Source organism: Giraffa tippelskirchi, chromosome 2 (genome assembly GCF_054371585.1).
Source record: "Giraffa tippelskirchi isolate mGirTip1 chromosome 2, T2T-mGirTip1v1.2.pri, whole genome shotgun sequence".
Taxonomy (NCBI): domain Eukaryota; kingdom Metazoa; phylum Chordata; class Mammalia; order Artiodactyla; family Giraffidae; genus Giraffa; species Giraffa tippelskirchi.
In genome coordinates, this window is record NC_137276.1 from 184,434,850 (window position 1) to 184,455,029 (window position 20,180).

At 36.6% G+C, this 20,180-nt stretch overlaps 1 long non-coding RNA gene across 1 annotated transcript in view; it reads right to left on the bottom strand.

Annotated features, from left to right (window-relative positions):
• Window positions 1-20,180, bottom strand: part of LOC145526719 (uncharacterized) — a 65,726-nt gene that overhangs the window by 29,457 nt on the left and 16,089 nt on the right. Inside the window, exon 3 of the long non-coding RNA XR_014069120.1 lies at window positions 13,283-13,394. This is a non-coding gene — a long non-coding RNA (uncharacterized LOC145526719). The remainder of the gene's footprint in view (window positions 1-13,282; window positions 13,395-20,180) is intronic.

The window sequence follows — 20,180 nt, forward strand, 5'->3', positions numbered from 1 at the left end:
ATAGAAAATCAAAGCATAGTTTGAAAGATTTATGTCGTGATTAATTTTAATGTCATATATATGTTATATATTAGAGACATGAAAGTAGTAAAATCACGTAATTAGCGCTGTTCAAGTGAATTGAGTTTCCATACCAAACCCTACCTCCTGCTTTTAATTCCTTTCTTGTATCCACAATTTGTATACATTCTTTCCTATTTGCCCTGTAGATGTGAATATAGTATATTCTGTTACTATTAATATGATCTTTGCTTCTCCACAGGGTATTAAAAAATGCTTTAAGTAAATCTTAGTTATTGTATGTGTTTGTGTGTTAGACACTTAGTCATGTCTGACTCTTTATGACCCCATGGACGGTAGCCCATCAGGCTCCTCTGTCCATGGAATTCTCCAGGCAAGAATACTGAAGTGGGTTGCCATTTAGTTATCCTTATGTTTGGGTTTTCCATGTGGCACTAGTCGTAAGAACCTGCCTGCCAATGTAGGAGACATAAGAGATGCGGGTTCGATCCCTGGGTCGGGAAGATCCCCTGGAGGAGGGCATAGTTACCGCTCCAGTATTCTTGCCTGGAGAATCCCATAGACAGAGGAGCCTGGCGGGCTACAGTCCATGGGGTTTTACAGAGTTGGACACAACTGAAGCGACTGAACATGCATGCACACATCTGTATGTTTACAGGTTAAGTTATGCTTTTCTTTACAAAAGGAACTAGTGATATACTTTTGATATGTTTCTGTGTGATATTTTAGTCACAGAAATAGCTTTGTGTGGTGTCCCTGAGCAGTGCTTTTCTCTTTCTCTATGTCTTCACTTAATCACATAGCCTATCACTAATGCCACCAGCAGACAAACAAAAATCAAAGAGAGAGAGAGGACTTGGCACAAAATAGATGCTATCTTTGAATTTCTCATAGCACCTAGAATTATGTCTTGTATATAATTGCTGCAATACATATTTTAAGAACATATTTATAAATCACTTACTTGGTCTATATATTCAAATTGTCCTCATTTAGGTTTTCATTGATTTGGTTTCAATATAATTTCAAAAAAATGGGATAGCTTGCTTGCAGATAAAGGAATAATAATTCAGACTTAGGGCAAATTCAGAGCATGTAAAATCTGAGTGTCCTTCAACCTCATGATCTTGTATGTTCTAGGAAAGGCTGCATTCACTTCTCCAGCCAACAGCCCTGCAAACGAAGTATCCTAGTCCTTACTGCATCTCTTTTCTCAGCAACTGCCTGCAGCTCCTCTTCCCTACTGTTTCTTTGAGACCCTCAGTGTCTGTGGCTCCGGCATGTAATTGCTGTTATTCATTACTACAGCTATTGTTGATGTTTTAGGCTCCACTAAGGCACCACAGATGGTGGCAATGACTTATCTGTGACCTCAAATGCCTTCAGACACTTGATCCTGATTGCAATGCTTTATTATCCTCTCCTGTTGAACACTGAATCTCCCATTTTTCTCGAAGTATGTAGGGTCTCTGTGTAGGGGATTGGGGAAGGGGTTAGTGGAAACACTGACTCTGAGTGGAATCTAATGCATCTGTGCCCTGAACGCAGAACAACCACCTCCTTTGACCCAAGACACTCCCTTTGCAATTTGAGCTTACTCTGTTGGATACACTTTTCATTTCATAAAGCATTTCTTTCAAGTATACTTACTTTATATTTAAAAAAACAATCTGCATTCCACTAAAATATGTAGATATGTTGGTGAATTGGTGACAATCAAATTATGGCCATGAGAGTTCATGGTTAAAGGCACATGCATTTAGGTATTTCATACATTTTAAAGTAGTCGAGGACATTTTATTTCGCTAAAAACACACAGAGAAATTTCAGAGAATCATTAGTTCTTACTTAATTAGGACACCAACATATATATTTGAAATGTTCATAAAAATGTCCTAAGATAATTCTTTAAGACTAACAGGGGTATACTCCCCTTTAAATACAATTTATGGATTTGTTAGTATTTTAACAAGTAAGAATTTGCTTTTACAGCAAATTGTCTGATATATTAAAATGCAGATCCTCCTCAGTACAAGTTTTGAGTTTCTCAAACGACATCTTTATCATTATGTGAAAAGTTTTGTTATTTTTGCTATCTATTCTGTTTTTCAACAGAGATGGGGAAATATATTTCATTTCTACTTTGCCATCCCCCTATGCACTCACATGCAACTTTTTACTGAAGAATGTTTAATTTGCCAAACACTATTTTAATACAGCATACAATAAATTACTAGAACATTGTACCTTAGAACATGTGTCACATTCCAATTAAAGCAATAATTTTTGTTCATCTGGCCACCCAAGAAGGTGTCATGCATTTTGATTTTTTAATTCATTCTATATGTCATGAAGCATTTTCATCCAGAAAACCTTTATTTTGAAGAAACTTTTTTTTCTTGACCAAATGTGAGGAAAGGGCCTTAAATTCTGGATGTCATAATTCATCTGAATGAAAAGATCTGGACACTTAAATAGCTTAAAAAAAAAATGTAGACTATCTCTTTATTCAGCATATTAAAACAAACCTCAGCTTTTCAATGAAAAGGAGCAAGAATTTCTTCTTTCTTTTTTATCCTGGCCAGTTTCCAAAGTTGGCTCTCAGTTTTCAATCATATGTCTTGATATCTATAGCTTGTTAACTATGAGTACCAATCACAAGTCTATGATGTGACTGTTGTCCTTTTATGTGGCATGCATGCTAAATGCTAATGTACATAAATTAGTGCCTAATATACATATACTATTAAATGGGGTTGAATTCATCCACAGGGATTCAATGAAAAATTATTGTCCAATTTTGGTCAACCAATTCCTGTGTCATGAGGACAATTCCTCCCTCCAAAACCTTGTATAAAATGACCTTTAATCATACAACTTTTAACATTTGCTCTCAATTTCCTCTTCCTTTAACTGAGGCAGACACAAAAGCTGCTCTGATATGTGGCTAGTGAAAGAGACAGTAGCTGTCATTGTCTCTGCATGAGCTGGATATCTGAAAAGGGTAATGCCGGTGTTTGAAACTTCAATGTTTCTTTTTGAATTTTGGGCCTTGGATACTACTAATTTCACCTTAAAATGATCTGTCAATGCATTTTAAGTATATTGTATGTATTTCTAGCTTATTTTAGGATTGATAAAATGGAATTATATTATTTTGGTGAATTTCTTGTTCATTTCTTTTAATGTTAACCGTCTCCCATCATCCTATTTTAAACGTGAGAAAATAATGTTTAGAGGAGACATTTGGTGTATTTATAGCACAGCTCATCACCCTTGCCTTTTTAATTTGTTTCTTGGTCTTGGACTCTAAAAGCTACTGTGGTACATGCTAAGTGACTGAATCAGATTGGAAGTCAGAGTCCCTAAGGATAATGAAGAATGGAAGAGCAGAGCTTCTATCATATATTGGTCTCTACTGGAAGTGTTAATTGGTGAATAGAAAGTAAAAATTGGACTTTGCTACTGAAATTTGTGAAGTCCTGGAATTATTTGTCTTTGGTTCCTGGATGTTGTCAAAAATAATACACAGATAAATAAAATTCATGAATGGCCGAATTTGAGAACTCCTGGTCTTCCAACACCAGTACTCAGAGAAAAGCTCATCTTTAGATATAGCATCATTTGTGCATGTGTGTGTGTGTGCGCTCAGTCATGTCCTACTCTTTGAGACCCCACGGCCAACAGCTTGGCAGGCTCTTCTGTCCTTGGAATTTTCCAACCAAGAATACTGGAATGGGTTGCCATTTCCTACCCTAGTGGATCTTCCCAATCCAGGGATCAAACCCGTATCTCCAATATCTCCTGTTTTGGCAGGCAGATTCTTTCCCACTGTGTCTCCTGGCAAGCTCAATGTCATTTGTACAGCCCATTTATTTTACCTCTTAATATCTGCTGGCTAAATTACAGTATCTCTTAGGTTACCTGCCGCCTTTTTCAATTTGCCCCACTGTTTGAATGTCTTTCCTAAACAGAACATTCTTACACACAGAAACATACACACACACACACACACACACACACACACACACACGAAACACACATCTCCTTATTCACTTAGAATTCATTTTTTTACTCCCTCACATTATAGCATAGTAATTGATTATGCCTGTTTCCCTTATATATTATATTCTTCCCTGGTCTCCCATCCTACAGTTTTAGTAGTTTTATTAATCATCATTTTAAGACTTCAGTCGTATACTTGTGTGCCCTATTCTATTAATTTCTTGAGGTTGGCGTAACACATTGCCACAAACTGGATAACTTAAAACAGAAATGTACACTCCGCCAGTTTTAGAGGCCAGAAACCTGAACTCGAGATATCAGCAGGACCCTGCTCCCTCCAGAAGCTCCAGGCTAGATTCCATTCTTCCAGCTTCTGTTGTCTGTTGACTACAGGACTGCAATCTCTGTTTCCATAGCCACCCTGCCTCCTCCTCTTCTGTCTGTCAAATCTGCCCTGTGTGCTTCTTATAAGGACACTTGTCCTTGGATTTAAAGCCCATCCTGGTAATCCAGGGTGATCTCATCTCAAAATCCTTAACTTAATTACATCTGAAACAACCCTTTTCCCTAATAAGGTAACTCTCACTCGTTCCAGGGATTTTATATATCCTTTGGAGGACCATTTTTCTGCCTCCTACATCAATATTGCCCTACAAGATTCTTGAGCTCATGTGTTTCTTTTTTCCTATTCCTACCAAGAAAAAAGTAACTGGAAACTGTTTTGACTTAAAAAGGAACATATTAAACTTTCAATCATTACACAGGGAGGGATCACCTGTCTAATGAAAGTAGGAAATATTCTTCTTAAATTTCAGAAGTAGAGGTTGAAAATCTAGGTCAATGCCTATGGAAGTAGTTTTCAGTGAAGTCCTCTACATTTTGTTGTTCATTGTTCAGCTGCCTAGCCATGTCTAACTCTTTCCAACCCCATGGACTGCAGCACCTCAGGCCTCCCTGTCCCTTATCATCTCTTGAAGTTTGTCCAAGTTCATGTTCATTGCATCGGTGATGCCATCCAGTTATCTATCCTCTGACATCCTCCTCTCCTTCTGCCCTCAATATTTCCAAGCATCAGGGACTTTTCCAATGAGTTGGCTGTTTGCATCAGGTGACCAAACTATTGGAGCTTCAGCTTCAACATCAGTCCTTCCAATGAGTACTCAGGGTTGATTTCCCTGAAGATTGACTGGTTTGATCTCCTTGCTGTTCAAAAGACTAATGAACCTTATCCAGAACCGCAGTTTGAAGGCATCAATTCTTCGGAGCTCTGCCTTATTTATGGTTCAGCTCTCACAGCTGTATGTGACCACTGGGAAGACCATAGACTTGACTATATGGACTTAGTTGGTAGAGTAATGTCTCTGCTTTTCAAAGCGCTGTCTAGGTTTGTGATAGCTTTCCTGCCAAGAAGCAATTGTCTTCTGTTTTCATGACTGCAGTCAACATCCGCAGTGATTTTAGAGCCCAAGAAGAGGAAATCTGTCACTACCTCCACATTTTCCGCTTCTATTCGCCATGCAGTAATGGGGCCGGATGCCATGATCTTAGTTATTTTAATGTTTAGTTTTAAGCTGGCTTTTTCACTCTCCTCCTTCACCCTCATCAAGAGGCTCTTTAGTCCTCTTCACTTTCTGCCATTAGGGTGGTATCATGCACATATCTGAGGTTGTTGATGTTTCTCCCTCTACATATATAGATTACATCATTTGAAATAAATCAGGAATTATATAACAAGATTTAACCATTGCTCTGAAATGCAATAATTTTCAATTTGACTTATTTGAATCCTTAGTGATATATAATGCCAGATTAAAGAGTGAGAAAGATAACATGTAAATTGAAACCAGAACAGTCTGCAACAAGAAGAGAAAGTCAGTTTCACTTGAGAGTCTCAAGTACTGCCCCAAATAAAGGTATACTTGCATGATGTAGATATTCTCTGTCCATATGTTCCTAACAACACATTTCCTGATACTGCCTCAAATTTTATATCTGAATTAAAAATATAGATGACAATTTTACACTTAGTTTACAGGTCTCAGGACTATGGTGTTCACTAATAGCTGTAACTTTGAGATACAGTTACTGTTTAGGTCGATGTAATATTTCATCCCACCTTAAACTTCCAAGCTCTCAATTAATTAAGCAACTGTAGTGAAGATTAAATGAGCCTTTATCCTGGAAACCATGTGCATTGGTAATTTTTTGGACAGTAAGAACATAAATGATCACTATAAGTTAATGTGTATTTTTTCCAAAGGGAAAAATTGTTAAAAATATTTTTGCCTTATAATTTTTTCTCCAGAGACTGTCATTCTAGTCTGCTAACATGACTTTTTGTTTTCCCACTTGGACTATACTTGTGTGTGTGTGTGTGAGAGAGAGAGTGCTATGTATATATGTCAGGTTTTGTTGTTGTTGTTCAGTTGCTGTCATGTCTGACTTTTTTGAGACACCATAGACTATAGCCACCAGGCTCCTCTATCCATGGAATTCTCCAGGCAAGAATACTGGAGTGGGTTGCCATGCCCTCCTCCATGGGATCTTTCCCACCCAGGGATCAAACCCATATCTCCTGAATTGCAAGAAGATTCTGTTTATCTCTGAGCTACTCAGGAAGCCCATATGTATTAGGTAGACTTCCTTACATATATTTATTGACTGCGTTCATCTATTGTATAACATAATACATAGTTTTTTTAAAGATAACACTTTTAACAACCTTCCCATACACAAAAATTAATAATGGTAACTGATTATTCTTATTGGAGTGCTAAAGCCCTATGTTTCTAGAATGCTATCAAACTGTTCCTTGCTATAAGACATGTCTCTCAGTTTCCTGGTGGAATAAGAGCAATCTGAATTAAAAGAGTAGTAATAATTTGGTTGAATGGAGGCAAACAGGAAAGTGACTACTATATATTTCTGTGAACCATTCTCACACATTTCAGAAGCACAAGGATATATACAGATGACTATTGTGTGAATAATAATTCTATCATTGTCCATCTCTTGCTTTTACAAAGACCTTCTGAGAAAACTGAGACTACATGTGAACTTCTCAGGAAAGTGTTATTTTGGCTTTTTACTCAACATTCTCAATTAAATAATAGATGATAGTGAGAACAGCACTTCAGTATTCAAATTATTCATCAAGTCACTCCTTTAATATGTAAAGTTTTAGCTGCAAGAAATTGTTTTGTATCTTTGGAGTGATGGACATGTTAATTTTAGTGACTGATTTAGGAAACAATCTTCTTGAGTCACTGTGGAGATAATCTCATCAAGGATCATATTAACTCTTATTTGATAAAGACTATTCTTGTCCCTCTGAAAATGACCAATTAAATCAATGAAATGGTGTCCGGTCTCATGTTTATTTTTAGGAATAATAATGAGGTGAAAAGTGGACTTGAGAATTTAGTTTAAATTTTAAATATTTATTATTCCATTTATTTTCTCAAATCAGAGGCTGCCTCTGCTTAAGGACAGCTTGCTTCAGATGTTACTGATCTATGCAATCATTTCTCTGGAGAGCTAGATGATTTTGTTTTTATCATCCTAACTCATGAGCAAATAGTGTTAAAAATGTCTTGATCATGATCAACTTAGCACTCACTCTCTGTATAGTTCAATAGGTTAGTATTATGGTTATATCATATGCATGCTACATTATGATCTTTCACTTGAGAAAAAGTATAAAGTATGTTTAAGAAGAAAATGTAATATTGAAAATAACTAGGTAAATCATCACAGCTGCATGAAGTAATATTTACATATGTGTAAGTATGTCTCTATGAACTGTCAATTTTTGCAGGGAAGTTATTAGGAGCTCCATAGCTCTGCTGAGTCTCTGATTGAGTTTGGCTTCTTCTGCAGTTCTTATTTATTTCTTGGAGGCATTTTGCATATATCTACGTTTTCTCAGTATTTGATGAGAATCATACAAGTTTTGCTACCATTACTACAAAAAAATCATTCTCTACTATTACTTTTAGGACTGCCTCTATTTCTGCTATTAAAATGTTCATATTTTGAAGTTATATGAAATTATATGAGCTTCTTCTTCTTTCTTGTACGTAAAAGTGTGCGGGCATGCGTGGTAAGTCACTTCAGTTGTGTCTGTGACCCTACAGACTGTAGCTCACCAGGCTCCTCTGTCCATGAGATTCTCCAGGCAAGAATACTAGAGTGGGTTGCCATGCCCTCCTCCATAGGATCTTCCCAACCTAGGGATCAAACCTGCATCTCTCACATCTCCTGCATTGGCAGACTGGTTCTTTATCACTAATGCCCCTTGGGAAGGCTTCTATAACGGATAAGTTTAGTGAAAAGAAAATTGGATTCAGAACCTACTGATTGAAGGAAAGTTAAATGGCTCAAAATAACCTGGAGTTAAACTCCCCTCCAGGTCTTCCCCACCATTCTATGCAAAACAAAGAACTCTCTCACCCAAAGGAAAAAAAAAAAAGGACATTAAAGTTGATTACACCTAGCTCCCAGCCAGTCCACCCTCTGGCCGATCTCCAGAATTCCTTGCCCCAGACATTTAAGAGATAGCTACTCCGAACAACCTTGGAGAAGAACAGGCCCCCTTAAGACAGTAGATTTCCATATATATGCCTATACGTACTTTTTTCTTGGGTTAATGCATCAGCTCACTAATCTGACTGCTGCCCCTTCTCCCCTCATTAAAGGTGATTAGTTCCTGTAAAGCGCCGGTCTCGTTCTTTGTCCAAACCTCGCCTTCTCTAACTCCCTTACCCTACACTGATGATCTCAAGCTTGTTGCATTTCTTACTGAGACTTGGATCTATTAACTCCACTGAGCCTTGGTTTCCTAATCTCTAGGCTGTATCTAATAATATTCACTGTGGAGCTTTATCATTTTTCAGAATTAGACATAATGTATCCAAGAACCTACCAGTTATTAAAACATATTATTAGTGTGACAGGTTATAAATGGACAACCGGTTTTGACAGGAAAAGAACTATTTAGTTCCGTTTTGTATTCTGTTATTCTGATGTGCTTAAAAAATGAAACATAAATACTTCATTTTACCTCCTGGGAATATTTGAAGACAAATCTCATCCCTGCTCCTGTTTGAATAGGCAGTAATGTTTAAAGTGAAAAAAAATACTATTTGAAGAAAATAAGATTTGAAGTATTTGTTGGACATTGAGGAAGAGTAGGCTGTGGAAGAATAATAAATTTTTGTGAGAGCAACTGCAGGGAGAAAAGTGCAAACAAAGGCACTTTGGGGATCTGGGAACTAATTTTTTAATTCCCAGAAAGAGATGGGTGTTTTGACCTAGGCTTGGATGACTATAAAATAATTTATTTGAATGTCCTGGGGGCACACGGGAGTGGAGTATCCCAGGCCACCCAGCTCACTCAGGCATGAAACTCTCAGCCTTGTACCATGTGTTAGCTCAATGATTCCTCAAGTGAATATATGAGAGCACTTGGTTACCTATGCTCCATGTTACCTGCTGGTTGAACAGCAAGAATGACAGACACCATCGCAACAAGGGTGTTTCTGTGTGTCTATCCTGTGTGGACTATTGAGGAAGAGTGGGATGTGTTAACAGTTTTCTTTTAGATGTCTCTAAGGGACATCTAACAGGGTAGCAATAGGTGAAGTCCCTCTCTGTACCTGTACTTGGAAAAACAGCCCAAACAGGGTTAAGATCCCTAAATGAGAGTGAAATGATTGATTAGTGACATTCTAGGGACATTTGTAATACTAGCAACCCACCTTTTCCACTGATGACTACATTTTCTCTTAATTTCCCAATGATAGAAGTGCTTCTTTACCAGTTCTCTCTCTTATTACATGGGCACAGGCTTCGTGACTGACTGCTGGTATTTCTGTTTTATCTTTAGATTACTCTCCTGTGGTTACAGAGCAGACAACTGCTGGCCTCATTGTTTCAACAGTTTGACTTTGTTGACATTTGAGATTTGTTGGAAATTAATCACCAGGCAGTCATAACTTATGTAGAGCGCTAAGCATAGATCAGGACACATAATGAGTAATCAATAAAAATGTGCCTGTACCCTAGTGACCAATTCTGATCTCATCTTGATTTTGTAATTTTGGGTTCTTAATGATGCAATAATTTCCAATTAGCATACCAGGCTGAGTTCAACCTCAGGGTAAGGACATAAAACTCATACTTAAATTTTTTTTTTTTAGCCTGTGATCATTAAATAATATCATTTAAATTTATTTTCTGCTCATTTCTTGTGAGTGACAGGAATGTCCTATTAAATCATGCTTTGGTCTCCCCCAGTGGGTTTACTGCAACAATAAGATACTTGCAGACTCCCCTTACCTGGGTTGATAGAATCAAGGATGCTGTAACTGATAAGAACCTGGGAAAATGACTTACATTTCTTGTGCAAGATGTGGCAGCATCTATTAAATTTTGTAATTGTTCCTTTATGTAGCACTCATGCTGTCAGATTTAGCCCACATGCTGTTATGTGTTTCTACATTTGGATTTTTTTCTTATAAACAAGTTGCTAACACAGTTGTCCTTCTTAGGAAAAATAAAGCCTTAGCTAAGAGAAAGTATTTGTGTGTTTGGAGCTTCAACATCTGTATTCAAACACAGACCACGCTTCCTATTTTAAAACTGAAATTGACGTTGACAGCTCATTTTTTTTCCATTGGTAGTGGGTAAAGTGCCTGTGTTGTGGCACTAATTTTAGAGAAATAAATTTGTCTGAAATTAGTTAAACTAAAGACTATGAACTTCAATGAGAGAAAACATATTGTTTGGTTCTTGGAGTTGGATATATTTAGCATTAGTGACAGAGGTCTCACTTGAAGGTACTTCAAGGCGAGTTAATATCTTAAGAAACAGAACATTTGAACGTAAATTATAAGTGGTAACACTTCTTGTGTTTGTAGTTGTTTGTTATTAGGGGAATTTTGCCAAAGACCAAAATAGTTTCTTCTTGAAATGCTACTTCATTTTCTTTCATTCCAGATTGACTTTTCTCCTTTGCAAAATACTTAAAATTTTAACCTCTTTGAAAAGAGTTGACAAATAAGATAGGGATCAGGAGAAGTGATCATGAGAGTTATCAGTGCCATCATACAAAACCTGTATCCAAACCTGACAGGCAGAGGGAGATTTTCAGCTTTCTGACAGTTTTTCTTCTTTCCCCTGTACAGTTTGCTCCTAGTTTATTTGAGCTCAAATTTAATTTCTAATATTTTTAAAGTTTGTGCCAAAAAATGTTCCGGATGCTGAATGGAACACAAATACACCATTTAATTTAATATAATTTCAACCAGCATTCATTGAGTGTCTGCTGCTTCATCGCTTCAGTCGTGTCCAACTCTGTGCAATCCCATAGATGGCAGCCCACCAGGCTCCTCTGTTCCTGGATTCTCCAGGCAGGAATACTGGAGAGGGTTGCCATTTCCTTCTCCAATGCATGCATGCGTGTTAAGTCGCTTCAGTCATGTCCGACTCTGTGCGACCCCATAGACGGCAGCTCACCAGGCTCCTCTGTCCACAGGATTCTTTAGACAAAAATACTGGAGTGGGTTGCCATTTCCTTCTCCCACTGAGTGTCTACTGGGAGGCAATAATGGTCTCTTCTCTCATGTAGTTTAAACTCTTACTGAGTAAATACTTCATGATAAAATTATTTTCAAATATTATATAGTTAAATGCCAAAATATATGAATAAAACCTATAGGAAATTATACTAAGCATATCAGCTTTTAGACTTGGGGAAATCTTTTTGTAGGAGTTGGGAATGTAGTTGTGTTTTGAAAACAAATATAAGTTAATAGAGTAGAGGAAAAAAGAGGGCATTCCAAGAAAAGTTATTGGTGTGAAAAAAGGGGCAATGAAGCAAAATATATTAACAGGGCAATAAAAGATATCATCCAGATATGCACAGTTGACAGAAGATTGAACAATAAATTAGGATTATGAACACAAAAATGACTGCTCTTACTCTACATTATCTTATAAATATTGCTTTGAATTTTATTCTGCCTTTTCAATATTAATTTTATTTACACAAGATAAGTGTAGTAATTTAATAAAATTATATATATATTTATCCATGAATTCATGTGCACATATATCCACACATACATATACATACACATTAGATAATATAAATTAGTGTATAGAGAGAAGCAACACCTTCCTGATTCTTCCCTCCACATCATACAAACCTGCTCCCTAGAAGTATGTGTTTTAAATTATTTTAACTGTTTTTTTGATATTCTTTTGATACTAATCTTTCTGATTAGTATGTATGTATGATTTTTATTAATCTAGTTTAAAATCAGCTTTCGAAGAACTGATGCTTTTGAACTGTGGTGCTGGAGAAGACTCTTGCGAGTCCCTTGGACAGCAAGGAGATCAAAACAGTCAACCCTAAAGGAAATCAAATGTGAATATTCATTGGAAGGACTGATGCTAAAGCTGAAGTTTCAATATTTTGGCCACCTGAAGCAAACTTTCTAACAGTTTGGAATCATTTGAATTTATCTGGGGCAGAATTTTCACATTTCAGCATTTCAGTCCTAATATTCATTGGAACGACTGATGCTGAAGCTTAAACTCCAATACTTTGGCCACCTGATGTGAAGAATTGATTCATTGGAAAAGACCCGGATGCTGGGAAAGATTGAAGGCAGGAGGAGAAGGAGGCAACAGAGGATAAGATAGTTGGATGGCATCACCAGCTCAATGGTCAAGAGTTTGAGCAAGCTCCGAGAGATAGTGAAGGCCAGGGAAGCTTGGCATGCTGCAGTCCATGGCATCACACAGAGTTGAACATGACTTAGCACCTGAACAACAACAATGGACTTTCTATTCTCAATCACAGATTTATGACTACATTCATGTTAGTCACTGCTGATCTAAGTAGTAGACTGTGTTTATGTTTTTCCTGGAGTTAATATTTCCTCACTAAAAGAAAAGAATTCTGAATTTTCTTCCCACTTTCTCCAACAGACTCTCAAAACAAATTTCCAGACAAACCTATCAGTCTATCATTTTCCCTACAGGGACCTTCCCTCCTGGATTGTTCAGCAGGATTGTTGTTTTTTCAGTCTATTTAACTACTTTCATTCTTTGACTTCCCTTCACCTCTCCCCTGTGTATGATCTTGTTATCTGAAACCTGTATTATCAGTCAGGATATGCTAACTGCTAAAATAAACCACTCAATGATTTTAGTGGCTTCACCTAATAAACTGTTGTTTCATACTCACCTCGTGTCTGATTTGGCCAGTGTTAGGACTCAGCTCCAAAATCCTGATGAAAACATTCACTTCACCGTGTGACTCTGCCAACAGTTAGATCCTCCACAGCATCTGCTTCTGCCTGATAGTCAAAAAAAGGATAAACCTGGAGAAATCACAAAAGGAGTGAGGTCTAGACCTGGAAGTGGCATGCCCTACTTCACTCCATTGGTTGAACTTGGTCACCTGGCTACAGCAAACTACACAGAAGGCTGGGAAATATCTTTCTGTGTTTTCAGAAGAAAAAATAATCTGTTTTGATGCACACATACTATTGGCTCTGCCATATCATCTCTTTATGTTTTCATTTCAATGGAACACTTTCCTTAGCTGATACTTAAGCGTATATTCGGTGACATGCTTATTGAGGCTTGTTTAAAGTATCACGTTCTCATTTGATTGACAGTTTGCCTGGGTACTAATGTTTCTATGGTATTTAGATGTGTAATGACATTTAGCAGCTAATATTGTTCTCAACAGCCCTGATCCTTTGTGGATAGCTAATCCTTTCTATAGGGTTGTGTTTTTGTTTTGCTTCTTAAATAAATCTCTCAAAGCACTTGGTGCTTCTTTTTCTCATTGGTGTTACGATTTTACAATGATGGGCTTTTGATGTGAGCATTTATCATTCATTATAACAGATAATCAGAAAGTCCTTTCTCTTTAGAGGTTTAATTCTTTAATTCAAGGAAATATTTAAGAATATATCTTTAAATTTCCTCCTGTTTCATTTTATTTTCTGCAACTCCTTTAAAAATAACTCCTTTCTTGTTCTTTCTATACTTTCATTCATATTTTGAGTTCAACTACTTGATCTTCTTGATTTTATCTTGTAATTACTTCAATAGTATTTTATTTTGGCTGTCTTATTCTACATTTGGCTTTTATTTCTTATTTTGAAATCTAGGTAAGTTTGACCAAGTATTGCATTTGCCTTATTCAAAAGTCAGAACTCCTCAGGAACTGAAATGATATATACAGAAATGTCTCACTTCCCTCCTGCCTTCTCTAGCCTGTTTTCTTTCCCCATCCCATATGTAGTCATCTTTATCATTTTATTGTTACTTCTTGCAAATAAAAACATATGTTTCCATCTCTGTGTGTGTAGATTAAAAAAAAAAAGATTCTTATTATCCCACATCCTATCTAACGTTAGTTTTTACATGTAATGTTCTATGCTTTAATTTTTCTCCTTACCCTAATCTGTAGATCTTGTTGTATTAACACAAGGAAATTTTCTTTTTTCATTCTTCATTATGGATGCATAAGACTCCATGTACTTTAGGGTTTCCGCCTTAACCTTGTTATTTTGGACCACATCCTTGTTTATTATGAGGGGATTCTTATGCAATGGAATAGTTTAGCAACCTGTCCTGTACTGACTAAAGGCCAGCAGCAACACTTCTCTTTGTCTTGACAAACAAAAAGTTTCATTAACATGGCCAAACGTCCCTTAAAGGGTAAAACCACTCACGCAGGTTTATCATGGTTTTGCTGTTACTGTTTTCAACACCTCTCTTATTATTGGACAATTGATATTATCTTTAAGTTTGCTGTTACAAGCAATATCATCAATTTTGAAAAGTAGGTGGTTTTATACTTAGGGGAAATAGCTTCTTGGAAGTGAATTGTAAGCAAGCTATTAAGACTTTTTTAGTTGTAGGATCTATCCATATCTGTGCTAGGAACCAGTTGGTACAGTCTTAAGTTCCTACTGAATCCAATTCAAATTTAGAATTACTATATTTTTAAATTTTATTTACTTTAAAAACTTGCTCTCTTCTTTGTATCTCTTTTCTCTTAAAATGGATATCTTGTTTCCTATCCATATTAACACATATAATCATTCAATCATATATATATATATATATACAAATTTCAACTGTATATTTAAAATATAAATTATAAATAAGATATATCATATATAAATTAATTCATATATGAAGATACTCATATATAAGTATTCATATATGGAAATTATATATAAATTCATACATACATATAAATCTCTGTGTTGTAATGGCACAAATTTGTTACTCAGTGTTTATGTTTCATTTTGCTTTGATTTTAAGATTTTTAAAAATTTGTTTTTTATATTTATATAAAATATTTTTGTGGTTCTAAAGGCAAACCTATAAATTAGGTATATATCAATAATTTATAGTAGCTTCTTTGTTCATTCTGTTTTCTCTATCCTCTCTGCTAATTATTTTTTGTTAGTTTTGTTTCACTTTTCTATTTTTTAAATAAAATAAATATGTATCAACTGTATGCCTTCCTGTCTTAAATATCATATTATTCATGTTTCTTTTTCCTTTGTTTTATATAACTTATTATATCCCATAAATTATTGCATAGCATTTCATAAAACATAGCCAGTTTCCTTTTGACAGATGTTTAGCACTCCATTGTGTGGTTACACCACAATTCATTCCAACAGTTTGAAAGGGAGTAAAGAGGAAAACATGTGCTCAGTCTGCCATCTTTATCTGAATGTGTCACATTGGCATCAGCTTAGGTTGCAGTTCTTTAATTTGGTATCTTCTGTAGTATATTGGATATCCTTGAAATCAAGTTTGAACATATAGTTCAAATTAATATTTAAAGTGAAAGTGAAAGTTGCTCAGTCGTGTCCGACTTTTTGCAACCCCGTGGACTATACAGTTCATGAAATTCTCCAGGCCAGAATACTGGAGTGGGTAGCCCTTCCCTTCTCCAGGGGATCTTCCCCACCCAGGGATTGAACCCAGGTCTCCCGCACTGGAGGCGGATTCTTTACCAGATGAGCCACGAGGGAAACCTCAAACTAATATTAATAAAGACCAATTTAAACAGTACTAACATAATTAAAAATGGCAATAAACTTAATCTGAATTAAAGAGTGAAATACAAACTGAATGTCTTAATTCAGAGATTTTTCTGACCTAGTAGTATAAGATTAGGAGCAATTGTATAAATATGACCTAAATCAAATCCCTTATGATTAAACAGTGGAAGTGAGGAATGGATTTAAGGGACTAGATCTGATAGAGTGCCTGATGAATTATGGATGGAAGTTCATGACATTGTACAGGAGACAGGAATCAAGACCATCCCCAAGAAAAATAAATGGAAAAAAGCAAAATGGCTGTCTCAGAAGACCTTACCAACAGCTGTGAAAAGAAGAGATTTAGGCAAAGTAGAAAAGGAAATATATACTCACTTGAATGCAGATTTCCAAAGAATAGCAAGGAGAGATAAAAAAGCCTTCCTCAGCGATCAGTGCAAAAAAATAGGGGAAAACAATACAATAGAAAAGACTAGAGGTCTCGTCTAGAAAATTAGAGATACCAAGGGAACAAACATTTCATGCAAAGATGGGCTCAATAAAGGACAGAAATGATATGGACCTAACAGAAGCAGAAGTTATTAAGAAGAGGTGGCAAGAATACACAGAAGAACTGTACAAAAAAGATCTTCATGACCCAGATAATCACGATGGTGTGATCACTCACCTATAGCCAGAAAACCTGGAATGTGAAGTCAAGTGGGCCTTAGGAAGTATCACTACGAACAAAGCTAGTGGAGGTGATGGAATTCTAGTGGAGCTATTTCAAATCCTAAAAGATGATGCTGTGAAAGTGCTGCACTCAATATGTCAGCAAATTTGGAAAACTCAGCAGTGGCCACAGGACTGGAAAAGGTCAGTTTTCATTCCAATCCCAAAGAAAGGCAGTGCCAAAGAATGCTCGAACTACCGCACAATTACACTCATCTCACACGTTAGTAAAATAATGCTCAAAATTCTCCAAGCCAGGCTTCAGCAATACGTGAACCATGAACTTCCAGATGTTCAAGCTGGTTTTAGAAAAGACAGAGGAACCAGAGATCAAATTACCAACATTCACTGGATCATTGAAAAAGCAAGAGAGTTCCAGAAAAACATCTATTTCTGTTTTATTGTCTCGGCCAAAGCCTTTGACTGTGTGGATCACAATAAATTGTGGAAAATCCTTAAAATGATGGAAATACCAGACCACCTGACCTGCCTCTTGAGAAACCTGTATGCAGGTCAGGAAGCAACAGTTGGAACTAGAAATGGAACAACAGACTGGTTCCAAATAGGAAAAGGAGTACGTCACCCTGCTTATTTAACTTATATGCAGAGTACATCATGAGAAATGCTGGGCTGGATGAAGCACAAGCTGGAATCAAGATTGTTAGGAGAAATATCTATAACCTCAGCTATGCAGATGACATCATCCTTATGGCAGAAAGTGAAGAAGAACTAAAGAGTCTCTTGATGAAGGTGAAAGGGGAGAGTGAAAACGTTGGCTTAAAGCTCAACATTCAGAAAACTTAAATCATGACATCTGGTCTCATCACTTCATGGCAAATATTTAGGGAAACAGTGTAAACAGTGGCTGACTTTATTTTTGTGGGGCTCCAAAATCACTGCAGATGGTGATTGCAGCCATGAAATTAAAAGATGCTTGCTCTTTGGAATGAAAATTGTGACCCACCTAGACAGCATATTAAAAACCAGAGACATTACTTTATCAACAAAGGTCCATCTAGTCAAGGCTATGGTTTCTCCAGTAGTCATGTCTGGATGTGAGAGTTGGACTATAAAGAAAGCTGAGCACCGAGGAATTGATGCTTTTGAACTATGGTGTTGAAGAAGACTCTTGAGAGTCCCTTGGACTGTAAGGAGATACAGCCAGTCCATCCTAAAGGAAATCTGTCCTGGGTATTCATTAGAAGTACTGATGTTGAAGCTGAAACTCCAATACTTTGGCCACCTGATGCGCAGTGCTGACTCATTTGAAAAGACTCCGATGTTGGGAAAGTTTGAAGGCAGGAGGAGAAGGGGACAACAGAGGATGAGATGGTTGGATGGCATCACCGACTCAATGGACATCAGTTTGGTTGGACTCCGGGAGTTGGTGATGGACAGGGAGGTCTGGTGTGCTGAGGTTTATGGCATTGTAAAGAATCGGACACGACTGAGCAACTGAACTGAACTGAACTGATAGTACTTAAACTGTGCCTTGACTAACATTTAAAAAGCAGAGTCTCTCTGTAAGTATTAGGAATAATGAGAATAATGGCACATGTTTACTAATGTGTTTACAATTTTTAAAGGAAAGAGTTTATCCGTTTGGTTAATTACTAATACACTCCATTAATGAAATTCAATTCATGAATCAAATTGGTTAATTAGAACTTTAATTATAAGAATAAATGGTATCCTTCAACATTGTCTAGTATAATTGAGCCAGTATTTGTAACAAATATGATAGACAGATTGGTATTCTTATTTAAAGTCTCCTTTAAACTGAAATGGGCTTCCCTCGTGGCTCAGATGGTAAAGAATCTGCCTGCAATGTGGGAGACCTGGGTTTGATTCTTGAGTTGGGAAGACTCCCTGGAGAAGGGAATGACTGCCCACTTCAGTATTCCGGCCTGGACAATTCCATGAACTATACAGTCCATGGGGTTGCAAAGAGTTGGACGTGACTGAGTGATTTCACTCACTTTCACTTAATCTGAAAAGCATGAAACCACTTCTGGCCATATTCTATATTGAATCAAAAAGAAACTCAGGTCTCACACTAGTATCTTTACTAAAAAATGTAGATTTGCTTTTGTAGATTTTATCTAGGGTGACGATAATAAGGGTATTATTACTGCTCTTTTTTCTTATATCTTTCCAATGTTTCATATCCATGGTACTTGTACAACCACCCTCTCTTTCTATTAATATAAATTCCTCATCTTCAGGCTAGGCTGTTTTTAGTTGCAAAGTTCCCTCTCTCAACTCAGCCTCTCTACTTAGATGGGCACTTGAAAAGTACTAACTGCTTCCAATTCTTCATTCTTTTTTTAAAAATATATATATATTTATTTCACTATGTTGAGTTAGTTGCAGCACACAGAATTGTAGATCTTTCTTGTGGCAAGAGAGATTTTTTTTTGTTTGTTTTTTAGTTGCCACATGTGGGATCTAGTTCCTTGACCAGTGATCCTACCCAGGCCAGCTACAATGGAGCCTTAGCCACTGGACCACCAGGGAAGTCCCTGAATGCTTCTAGTTCTGAATGTCTGTTTGTTTGTTTGTTTGTTTTGCTGTTATTATAAGAAACAGGGTCATTGGAATGTTAGTGGGGCTCAAAGAGGAAAATATGTATAATGTTAATATGTAGGGAATAATTTTATTTATTTAAAATGCAAATGAGAAACTTTGTATCAGTGTTAACTCTACAAAAAATAGAAGAATGTATAATTTTATTAATATATCATCAATTGTTTTCAATCAACAAACACTAACCCAATAGGAAAATACAGAAAGAATATGAACAATTCATAATGAGGAAACTCAAAGGGCTCATAAACATATAAAAGAGCATTCAGTTTCATAAGTTATCAAAGAGATGACAAGTAAAACATGAAATCTTGGTTTTCATAAAAATACTTAAGTGATTTAAACTATGGTAATAACTGTTAGTAAGAGTTTCAGGATATGGAATTTTTTTCTCATATACCGCTACTGGGATTCTATGTTAGCAAAATAATTCTGGTGTGATATTTGGAAGAATGCTTCAGAAGTGTTAAAATTTCTACTCCTTCTCAGCAAATGATTCTCCTTGTCAGTATGTATCAAAAGGGAACAGTAATCAATTCCTGTGTGCTACTTGCTCAGCCGTGTTTGACTCTTGGTGACCTGATAAGACTGTAGCCTGCCAGGCAACGCTGTCCATGGAATTCTCCAGGCCAGAATCCTGGAGTGGGTTGCCATTCCCTTCTCCAAGGGATCTTCCCAACCCAGGGATTGAATACAGGTCTCATACATTTCAGGTAGATTCTTTACCATCTGAACCACTTAAAT